The sequence below is a fragment of the Xenopus laevis genome, chromosome 9_10S (genome assembly GCF_017654675.1).
Source record: "Xenopus laevis strain J_2021 chromosome 9_10S, Xenopus_laevis_v10.1, whole genome shotgun sequence".
Lineage (NCBI taxonomy): Eukaryota > Metazoa > Chordata > Amphibia > Anura > Pipidae > Xenopus > Xenopus laevis.
This window is the reverse complement of record NC_054388.1, coordinates 72,887,310-72,899,499: the sequence shown is the minus strand read 5'-3', so window position 1 is coordinate 72,899,499 and position 12,190 is coordinate 72,887,310.

The following is a 12,190-nucleotide window of genomic DNA, read 5'->3' as shown; positions in this document are numbered from 1 at the left end:
TTTCCAAGAAGTAGTAGGTAAAAAGCACTAACCAGCTCAAATGCTAAGTTGAGCATACAATTAATTTTAATTTTCCCTTTCCAAGAAGTAGTAGGTAAAAAGCGCTAACCGGCTAAATTGCTAAGTTGATCATAAATGTAATTTTACTTTTCCCTTTCCAAGAAGTAGGAGGTAAAAAATGGTAACCGGCTAAATTGCTAAGTTGATCATAAATGTAATTTTACTTTTCTCTTTCCAAGAAGTATTAGGTAAAAAGCGCTAACCGGCTCAAATGCTAAGTTGGGCATACATTTAATTTTACTTTTCTCTTTCTAAAAAGTAGGGATGGGCGAATTTTTTCGCCTTGTTTCGCCGAAAAAAAATGACGCCCATAGACTTGTATGGCGTTGTGCGTCAAAATAAAAAGACGCACAACAAAATTATTTTGATGCCCGTAGACTTTAATGGGCGTCGGCGACATTTCGCGGGTGGCTAATTTGTAGCGAAACTAAACAGGTCAAATTCGCCCATCCCTACTAAGAAGTAGTAGGTAAAAAGCGCTAACAGGCTCAAATGCTAAGTTAAGAATACATTTAATTTTACTTTTCTCTTTCCAAGAAGTAGTAGGTAAAAAGCACTAACTGACTCAAATGCTAAGTTGAGAATACATTTAAATTTACTTTTCTCTTTCTAAGAAGTAGTAGGTAAAAAGCACTAACCGGCTCAAATGCTGAGTTGAGCAAACATATAGTTTTACTTTTCTCTTTTTAAGAAGTAGTAGTTAAAAAGCGCTAACCGGCTCAAATACTAAGTTGAGCATACAATTAATTTTATTTTTCCCTTTCCAAGAAGTAGTAGGTAAAAAACGCTAATCGGCTAAATTGCTAAATTGATCATTAATGTAATTTTACTTTTCTCTTTCCAAGAAGTAGTATGTAAAAAGCGCTAACCAGCTCAAATGCTAAGATGAGCGTACATTTAATTTTACTTTTCTCTTTCCAAAAAGTAGTAGGTAAAAAGCACTAACCGGCTCAAATGCTAAATTGAGCATACATTTCATTTTACTTTTCTCTTTCTAAGAAGTAGTAGGTAAAAAGCACTAACCGGCTCAAATGCTGAGTTAAGCATACATATAATTTTACTGTTCTCTTTCTAAGAAGTAGTGGGTAAAAAGCACTAACCGCCTCAAATGCTAAGTTGAGCATGAATTTAATTTTACTTTTCTCTTTCCAAGAAGTAGTAGGTAAAAAGCACTAACCAGCTCAAATGCTAAGTTGAGCATACAATTAATATCACACTTCCCTTTTCAAGAAGTAGTAGGTAAAAAGCACTAACCGGCTCAAATGCTGAGTTGAGCATACATTTAATTTTACTTTCTCTTTCTAAGAAATAGTAGGTAAAAAGCGTTAACCGGCTCAAAAGCTGATTTGAGCATACAATTAATTTTACTTTTCCCTTGCCAAGAAGTTGTAGGTAAAGAGCGCTAACTGTCTAAATTGCTAAGTTGATCATAAATGTAGTTTTACTTTTCTCTTTCCAAGAAGTAGTAGGTAATAAGCGCTAAACGGCTCAAATGCTAAATTGAGCGTACATTTAATTTTACTTTTCTCTTTCCAAGAAGTAGCAGGTAAAAAGCACTAACCGGCTCAAATGTTAAGTTGAGCATACAATTAATTTTACTTTCTCTTTGTAAGAAGTAGTCGGTAAAAAGCTTTAACCGGCTCAAATGCTGAGTTGAGCATACATTTAATTTTCCTTTTCTCTTTCTAAGAAGTAGTAGGTAAAAAGTGCTAACAAGCTCAAAAGCTAAGTTGAGCATGCATTTAATTTTACTTTTCTCCTTCCAAGAAGTAGTAGGTAAAAAGTACTAACCGGCTCAAATGCTTAGTTGAGCATACATTTAATTTTAGTTTTCCCTTTCCAAGAAGTAGTAGGTAAAAAGCACTAACTGGCTCAAATGCTGAGTTGAGCATACATATAATTTTACTTTTCTCTTTCTAAGAAGTAGTAGGTAAAAAGAGATAACCGGCTCAAATCCTAAGTTGAGCATAAAATTAATTTTACTTTTCCCATTCCAAGAAGGAGTAGGTAAAAAGCACTAACTGGCTCAAATGCTAAGTTGATCATACATTTAATTTTACTTTTTTCTTTCTAAGAAGTAGTAGGTAAAGAGCGCTAACCAGCTAAATTGCTAAGTTGATCATAAATGTAATTTTACTTTTCTCTTTCCAAGAAGTAGTAGGTAAAAAGCGCTAACTGGCTCAAATGCTTAGTTGAGCGTACATTTAATTTTACTTTTCTCTTTCCAGGAAGTAGTAGATAAAAGGCACTAACCGGCTCAAATGCTAAGTTGAGCATAAATTTAATTTTCTCTTTCTAAGATGTAGTAGGTAAAAAGCACTAACCATCTCAAATGCTGATTTGACCATACATTTAATTTTACTTTTCTCTTTCTAAGAAGTAGTAGGTAGAAAGTGCTAACCGGCTAAAGAGCTAAGTTGAGCATGCATTTAATTTTACTTTTCTCCTTCCAAGAAGTAGTAGGTAAAAAGCACTAACCGGCTCAAATGCTTAGTTGAGCATACATTTAATTTTACTTTTATTTTTCCAAGAAGTAGTAGGTAAAAAGTGCTGAATGGCTCAAATGCTATGTTGAGCATACATTTAATTTTACTTTTCTGTTTCTAAGAAGTAGTAGGTAAAGAGCGCTAAACGGCTAAATTGCTAAGTTAATCAAAAATGTAATGTTACTTTTCTCTTTCCAAGAGGTAGTGGGTAAAAAGCGCAAACCGGCTCAAATGCTAAGTTGAGCGTACATTTAATTTTACTTTTCTCTTTTCAAGAAGTAGTATGTAAAGAGTATTAACTGGTTCAAATGCTAGGTTGAGCATACATTTAATTTTACTTTTCTCTTTCTAAGAAGTAGTAGGTAAAAAGCGCTAACAGGCTCCAATGCTAAGTTGAGCATACAATTAATTTTACTTTTCCCATTCCAAGAAGTAGTAGGTAAAAAACGCTAACCGGCTAAATTGCTAAGTTGATTATAAATTTAATTTTACTTTTCTCTTTCTAAGAAGTAGTAGGTAAAAAGCACTAACTGGCTCAAATGCTAAGTTGAGCGTAAATTTAATTTTACTTTTCTCTTTCCAAGAAGTAGTAGGTGAAAGGCACTAACCGGCTCAAATGCTAAGTTGAGCATAAATGTAATTTTACTTTTCTCTTTCTAAGAAGTAGTAGGTAGAAAGTGCTAACCGGCTCAAGAGCTAAGTTGAATATGCATTTAATTTTACTTTTCTCCTTCCAAGCAGTAGTAGGTAAAAAGCACTAACCGGCTCAAATGCTTAGTTGAGCATACATTTAATTTTACTTTTCTCTTTCCAAGAAGTAGTAGGTAAAGAGCGCTAACCGGCTAAATTGCTAAGTTAATCATAAATGTAATTTTACTTTTCTCTTTCCAAGAAGTTGTAGGTAAAGAGCGCTAACTGTCTAAATTGCTAAGTTGATCATAAATGTAGTTTTACTTTTCTCTTTCCAAGAAGTAGTAGGTAAAAAGCACTAACCGGCTCAAATGTTAAGTTGAGCATACATTTAATTTTACTTTTCTCTTTCTAAGATGTAGTAGGTAAAAGGCACTAACCGGCTCAAATGCTGATTTGAGCATACATTTAATTTTATTTTTCTCTTTCTAAGAAGTAGTAGGTAAAAAGTGCTAACCGGCTCAAAAGCTAAGTTGAGCATGCTTTAATTTTACTTTTCTCCTTCCAAGAAGTAGTAGGAGAAAAGCACTAACCTGCTCAAATGCTAAGTTGAGCATACATTTAATTTTACTTTTCTCTTTCTAAGAAGTAGTAGGTAAAAAGCACTAAGCTGCTCAAATGCTAAGTTGAGCATACATTTAATTTTACTTTTCTCTTTCTAAAAAGTAGTATTTAAAAAGCGCTAATCGACTCAAATGCTAAGTTGAGCATACATTTAATTTAAATTTTCTCTTTTTAAGAAGTAGTAGGTAAAAGCGCTAACCGGCTCAAATGCTAAGTTGAGCATACATTTAATTTTACTTTTCTCTTTTTAAGAAGTAGTAGGTAAAAAGCGCTAAGTTCAGCATACTTTTAATTTTACTTTTCTCTTTCCAAGAAGTAGTAGGTAAAAAGCGCAAATCGACTCAAATGCTAAGTTGAGCATACATTTAATTTAAATTTTCTCTTTTTAAGAAGTAGTAGGTAAAAAGCGCTAATAAACTCAAATGCTAAGTTGAGCATACATTTAATTTAAATTTTCACTTTCTAAGACGTAGTAGGTAAAAAGCGCTAAATGGCTCAAATGCTAATTTGAGCATACATTTAATTTTACTTTTCTCTTTTTAAGAAGTATTAGGTAAAAAGCGCTAACAGGCTCAAATGCTAAGTTCAGCATACTTTTAATTTTACTTTTGTCTTTCCAAGAATTAGTAGGTAAAAAGCGCAAATCGACTCAAATGCTAAGTTGAGCATACATTTAATTAAAATTTTCTCTTTTTAAGAAGTAGTAGGTAAAAAGCACTAACCTGCTCAAATGCTAAGTTGAGCATACATTTAATTAAAATTTTCACTTTCTAAGACGTAGTAGGTAAAAAGCGCTAAATGGCTCAAATGCTAATTTGAGCATACATTTAATTTTACTTTTCTCTTTTTAAGAAGTATTAGGTAAAAAGCGCTAACAGGCTCAAATGCTAAGTTCAGCATACTTTTAATTTTACTTTTCTCTTTCCAAGAAGTAGTAGGTAAAAAGCGCTAATCGACTCAAATGCTAAGTTGAGCATACATATAATTTAAATTTTCTCTTTTTAAGAAGTAGTAGGTAAAAAGCGCTAAATAGCTCAAATGCTAATTTGAGCATACATTTAATTTTACTTTTCTCTTTTTAAGAAGTAGTAGTTAAAAAGCGCTAACAGGCTCAAATGCTAAGTTCAGCATACTTTTAATTTTACTTTTCTCTTTCCAAGAAGTAGTAGGTAAAAAGCGCTAATCGACTCAAATGCTAAGTTGAGAATACATTTAATTTAAATTTTCTCTTTTTAAGAAGTAGTAGGTAAAAATCACTAACCGGCTCAAATGCTAAATTGAGCATATATTTAATTTTAATTTTCTCTTTCCAAGAAGTAGTAGGTAAAAAGCGCAAATCGACTCAAATGCTAAATTGAGCATAAATTTAATTTAAATTTTCTCTTTTTAAGAAGTAGTAGGTAAAAAGCGCTAACCTGCTCAAATGCTAAGTTGAGCATACATTTAATTTAAATTTTCACTTTCTAAGACGTAGTAGGTAAAAAGCGCTAAATGGCTCAAATGCTAATTTGAGCATACATTTAATTTTACTTTTCTCTTTTTAAGAAGTAGTAGGTAAAAAGCGCTAAGTTCAGCATACTTTTAATTTTACTTTTCTCTTTCCAAGAAGTAGTAGGTAAAAAGCGCAAATCGACTCAAATGCTAAATTGAGCATAAATTTAATTTAAATTTTCTCTTTTTAAGAAGTAGTAGGTAAAAAGCGCTAACGTGCTCAAATGCTAAGTTGAGCATACATTTAATTTAAATTTTCACTTTCTAAGACGTAGTAGGTAAAAAGCGCTAAATGGCTCAAATGCTAATTTGAGCATACATTTAATTTTACTTTTCTCTTTTTAAGAAGTAGTAGGTAAAAAGCGCTAAGTTCAGCATACTTTTAATTTTACTTTTCTCTTTCCAAGAAGTAGTAGGTAAAAAGCGCAAATCGACTCAAATGCTAAATTGAGCATAAATTTAATTTAAATTTTCTCTTTTTAAGAAGTAGTAGGTAAAAAGCGCTAACCGGCTCAAATGCTAAGTTGAGCGTACATTTAATTTTACTTTTCTCTTTCCAAGAAGTAGTAGGTAAAAAGCGCTAATCGACTCAAATGCTAAGTTGAGCATACATTTAATTTAAATTTTCTCTTTTTAAGAAGTAGTAGGTAAAAAGCGCTAAATGGCTCAAATGCTAATTTGAGCATACATTTAATTTTACTTTTCTCTTTTTAAGAAGTAGTAGTTAAAAAGCGCTAACAGGCTCAAATGCTAAGTTCAGCATACTTTTAATTTTACTTTTCTCTTTCCAAGAAGTAGTAGGTAAAAAGCGCTAATCGACTCAAATGCTAAGTTGAGAATACATTTAATTTAAATTTTCTCTTTTTAAGAAGTAGTAGGTAAAAAGCGCTAACCGGCTCAAATGCTAAGTTGAGCGTACATTTAATTTTACTTTTCTCTTTCCAAGAAGACTCAATCGACTCAAATGCTAAGTTGAGCATACATTTAATTTAAATTTTCTCTTTTTAAGAAGTAGTAGGTAAAAAGCGCTAAATGGCTCAAATGCTAATTTGAGCATACATTTAATTTTACTTTTCTCTTTTTAAGAAGTAGTAGGTAAAAAGCGCTAAGTTCAGCATACTTTTAATTTTACTTTTCTCTTTCCAAGAAGTAGTAGGTAAAAAGCGCAAATCGACTCAAATGCTAAATTGAGCATAAATTTAATTTAAATTTTCTCTTTTTAAGAAGTAGTAGGTAAAAAGCGCTAACCTGCTCAAATGCTAAGTTGAGCATACATTTAATTTAAATTTTCACTTTCTAAGACGTAGTAGGTAAAAAGCGCTAAATAGCTCAAATGCTAATTTGAGCATACATTTAATTTTACTTTTCTCTTTTTAAGAAGTAGTAGGTAAAAAGCGCTAAGTTCAGCATACTTTTAATTTTACTTTTCTCTTTCCAAGAAGTAGTAGGTAAAAAGCGCAAATCGACTCAAATCCTAAGTTGAGCATACATTTAATTTAAATTTTCTCTTTTTAAGAAGTAGTAGGTAAAAAGCGCTAATAAACTCAAATGCTAAGTTGAGCATACATTTAATTTAAATTTTCACTTTCTAAGACGTAGTAGGTAAAAAGCGCTAAATGGCTCAAATGCTAATTTGAGCATACATTTAATTTTACTTTTCTCTTTTTAAGAAGTATTAGGTAAAAAGCGCTAACAGGCTCAAATGCTAAGTTCAGCATACTTTTAATTTTACTTTTGTCTTTCCAAGAAGTAGTAGGTAAAAAGCGCAAATCGACTCAAATGCTAAGTTGAGCATACATTTAATTAAAATTTTCTCTTTTTAAGAAGTAGTAGGTAAAAAGCGCTAACCTGCTCAAATGCTAAGTTGAGCATACATATAATTTAAATTTTCACTTTCTAAGACGTAGTAGGTAAAAAGCGCTAAATGGCTCAAATGCTAATTTGAGCATACATTTAATTTTACTTTTCTCTTTTTAAGAAGTATTAGGTAAAAAGCGCTAACAGGCTCAAATGCAAAGTTCAGCATACTTTTAATTTTACTTTTCTCTTTCCAAGAAGTAGTAGGTAAAAAGCGCTAATCGACTCAAATGCTAAGTTGAACATACATATAATTTAAATTTTCTCTTTTTAAGAAGTAGTAGGTAAAAAGCGCTAAATGGCTCAAATGCTAATTTGAGCATACATTTAATTTTACTTTTCTCTTTTTAAGAAGTAGTAGTTAAAAAGCGCTAACAGGCTCAAATGCTAAGTTCAGCATACTTTTAATTTTACTTTTCTCTTTCCAAGAAGTAGTAGGTAAAAAGCGCTAATCGACTCAAATGCTAAGTTGAGAATACATTTAATTTAAATTTTCTCTTTTTAAGAAGTAGTAGGTAAAAATCACTAACCGGCTCAAATGCTAAATTGAGCATATATTTAATTTTAATTTTCTCTTTTTAAGAAGTAGTAGGTAAAAAGCGCTAACCGGCTCAAATGCTAAGTTGAGCGTACATTTAATTTTACTTTTCTCTTTCCAAGAAGTAGTAGGTAAAAAGCGCTAATCGACTCAAATGCTAAGTTGTGCATACATTTAATTTAAATTTTCTCTTTTTAAGAAGTAGTAGGTTAAAAGCGCTAAATGTCTCAAATGCTAATTTGAGCATACATTTAATTTTACTTTTCTCTTTTTAAGAAGTAGTAGGTAAAAAGCGCTAAGTTCAGCATACTTTTAATTTTACTTTTCTCTTTCCATGAAGTAGTAGGTAAAAAGCGCAAATCGACTCAAATGCTAAATTGAGCATAAATTTAATTTAAATTTTCTCTTTTTAAAAAGTAGTAGGTAAAAAGCGCTAACCTGCTCAAATGCTAAGTTGAGCATACATTTAATTTAAATTTTCACTTTCTAAGACGTAGTAGGTAAAAAGCGCTAAATGGCTCAAATGCTAATTTGAGCATACATTTAATTTTACTTTTCTCTTTTTAAGAAGTATTAGGTAAAAAGCGCTAACAGGCTCAAATGCTAAGTTCAGCATACTTTTAATTTTACTTTTGTCTTTCCAAGAAGTAGTAGGTAAAAAGCGCTAATCGACTCAAATGCTAAGTTGAGCATACATTTAATTTTAATTTTCTCTTTTTAAGAAGTAGTAGGTAAAAAGCGCTAACCTGCTCAAATGCTAAATTGAGCATACATTTAATTTTAATTTTCTCTTTTTAAGAAGTAGTAGGTAAAAATCACTAACCGGCTCAAATGCTAAATTGAGCATGTATTTAATTTTAATTTTCTCTTTCCAAGAAGTAGTAGGTAAAAAGTGCTAATCGACTCAAATGCTAAGTTGAGCATACATATAATTAAAATTTTCTCTTTTTAAGAAGTAGTAGGTAAAAAGTAGTGATGGGCGAATTTGCGCCGTTTCGCTTCGCCGAAAAATTTGCGAAATTCGCGAAAAGGCGAAAAATTCGCGAAGCGGCGCCGGCGCCCATTTTTTACGCCGGCGCCCGTTTTTGACGGCCGCGCCTGTTTTTGACGACGGCATCGGTTTTTTTTAAAAAAACAATTTTGACGCCGACGAATTTTCGCGGGCGTTTCGCAAATTTATTCGCTGGCGGCAAAACACGCAAATTCGCCGCGAATTCGCGCCTGGCGAATAAATTCGCCCATCACTAGTAAAAAGCGCTAAGTGGCTGAAATGCTAAGTTGAGCATACATTTAATTTTACTTTTCTCTTTTTAAGAAGTAGTAGGTAAAAAGCGCTAACAGGCTCAAATGCTAAGTTCAGCATACTTTTAATTTTACTTTTCTCTTTCCAAGAAGTAGTAGGTAAAAAGCGCTAATCGACTCAAATGCTAAGTTGAGAATACATTTAATTTAAATTTTCTCTTTTTAAGAAGTAGTAGGTAAAAAGCGCTAACCGGCTCAAATGCTAAGTTGAGCGTACATTTAATTTTACTTTTCTCTTTCCAAGAAGTAGTAGGTAAAAAGCGCTAATCGACTCAAATGCTAAGTTGAGCATACATTTAATTTAAATTTTCTTTTTTTAAGAAGTAGTAGGTAAAAAGCGCTAAATGGCTCAAATGCTAATTTGAGCATACATTTAATTTTACTTTTCTCTTTTTAAGAAGTAGTAGTTAAAAAGCGCTAACAGGCTCAAATGCTAAGTTCAGCATACTTTTAATTTTACTTTTCTCTTTCCAAGAAGTAGTAGGTAAAAAGCGCTAATCGACTCAAATGCTAAGTTGAGAATACATTTAATTTAAATTTTCTCTTTTTAAGAAGTAGTAGGTAAAAAGCGCTAACCGGCTCAAATGCTAAGTTGAGCGTACATTTAATTTTACTTTTCTCTTTCCAAGAAGTAGTAGGTAAAAAGCGCTAATCGACTCAAATGCTAAGTTGAGCATACATTTAATTTAAATTTTCTCTTTTTAAGAAGTAGTAGGTAAAAAGCGCTAAATGGCTCAAATGCTAATTTGAGCATACATTTAATTTTACTTTTCTCTTTTTAAGAAGTAGTAGGTAAAAAGCGCTAAGTTCAGCATACTTTTAATTTTACTTTTCTCTTTCCAAGAAGTAGTAGGTAAAAAGCGCAAATCGACTCAAATGCTAAATTGAGCATAAATTTAATTTAAATTTTCTCTTTTTAAGAAGTATTAGGTAAAAAGCGCTAACAGGCTCAAATGCTAAGTTCAGCATACTTTTAATTTTACTTTTGTCTTTCCAAGAAGTAGTAGGTAAAAAGCGCGAATCGACTCAAATGCTAAGTTGAGCATACATTTAATTTTCTCTTTTTAAGAAGTAGTAGGTAAAAAGCGCTAATCGACTCAAATGCTAAATTGAGAATTCATTTAATTTAAATTTTCTCTTTTTAAGAAGTAGTAGGTAAAAATCACTAACCGGCTCAAATGCTAAATTGAGCATGTATTTAATTTTCTCTTTCCAAGAAGTAGTAGGTAAAAAGTGCTAATCGACTCAAATGCTAAGTTGAGCATACATATAATTTAGATTTTCTCTTTTTAAGAAGTAGTAGGTAAAAAGCGCTAAATGGCTGAAATGCTTAGTTGAGCATACATTTAATTTTACTTTTCTCTTTTTAAGAAGTAGTAGTTAAAAAGCGCTAACAGGCTCAAATGCTAAGTTCAGCATACTTTTAATTTTACTTTTCTCTTTCCAAGAAGTAGTAGGTAAAAAGCGCTAATCGACTCAAATGCTAAGTTGAGAATACATTTAATTTAAATTTTCTCATTCCAAGAAGTAGTAGGTAAAAAGCGCTAATCGACTCAAATGCTAAGTTGAGCATACATTTAATTTAAATTTTCTCTTTTTAAGAAGTAGTAGGTAAAAAGCGCTAAATGGCTCAAATGCTAATTTGAGCATACATTTAATTTTACTTTTCTCTTTTTAAGAAGTAGTAGGTAAAAAGCGCTAAGTTCAGCATACTTTTAATTTTACTTTTCTCTTTCCAAGAAGTAGTAGGTAAAAAGCGCAAATCGACTCAAATGCTAAATTGAGCATAAATTTAATTTAAATTTTCTCTTTTTAAGAAGTAGTAGGTAAAAAGCGCTAACCTGCTCAAATGCTAAGTTGAGCATACATTTAATTTAAATTTTCACTTTCTAAGACGTAGTAGGTAAAAAGCGCTAAATGGCTCAAATGCTAAGTTGAGCGTACATTTAATTTTGCTTTTCTCTTTCCAAGAAGTAGTAGGTAAAAAGCGCTAATCGACTCAAATGCTAAGTTGAGCATACATTTAATTTAAATTTTCTCTTTTTAAGAAGTAGTAGGTAAAAAGCGCTAAATGGCTCAAATGCTAATTTGAGCATACATTTAATTTTACTTTTCTCTTTTTAAGAAGTAGTAGGTTAAAAGCGCTAAGTTCAGCATACTTTTAATTTTACTTTTCTCTTTCCAAGAAGTAGTAGGTAAAAAGCGCAAATCGACTCAAATGCTAAGTTGAGCATACATTTAATTTAAATTTTCTCTTTTTAAGAAGTAGTAGGTAAAAAGCGCTAATAAACTCAAATGCTAAGTTGAGCATACATTTAATTTAAATTTTCACTTTCTAAGACGTAGTAGGTAAAAAGCGCTAAATGGCTCAAATGCTAATTTGAGCATACATTTAATTTTACTTTTCTCTTTTTAAGAAGTATTAGGTAAAAAGCGCTAACAGGCTCAAATGCTATGTTCAGCATACTTTTAATTTTACTTTTGTCTTTCCAAGAAGTAGTAGGTAAAAAGCGCGAATCGACTCAAATGCTAAGTTGAGCATACATTTAATTTTAATTTTCTCTTTTTAAGAAGTAGTAGGTAAAAATCACTAACCGGCTCAAATGCTAAATTGAGCATATATTTAATTTTAGTTTTCTCTTTCCAAGAAGTAGTAGGTAAAAAGCGCTAATCGACTCAAATGCTAAGTTGAGCATACATATAATTTAAATTTTCTTTTTTTTAAGAAGTAGTAGGTAAAAAGCGCTAAATGGCTCAAATGCTAATTTGAGCATACATTTAATTTTACTTTTCTCTTTTTAAGAAGTAGTAGTTAAAAAGCGCTAACAGGCTCAAATGCTAAGTTCAGCATACTTTTAATTTTACTTTTCTCTTTCCAAGAAGTAGTAGGTAAAAAGCGCTAATCGACTCAAATGCTAAGTTGAGAATACATTTAATTTAAATTTTCTCTTTTTAAGAAGTAGTAGGTAAAAAGCGCTAACCGGCTCAAATGCTAAGTTGAGCGTACATTTAATTTTACTTTTCTCTTTCCAAGAAGTAGTAGGTAAAAAGCGCTAATCGACTCAAATGCTAAGTTGAGCATACATATAATTTAAATTTTCTTTTTTTTAAGTAGTAGGTAAAAAGCGCTAAATGGCTCAAATGCTAATTTGAGCATACATTTAATTTTACTTTTCTCTTTTTAAGAAGTAGTAGTTAAAAA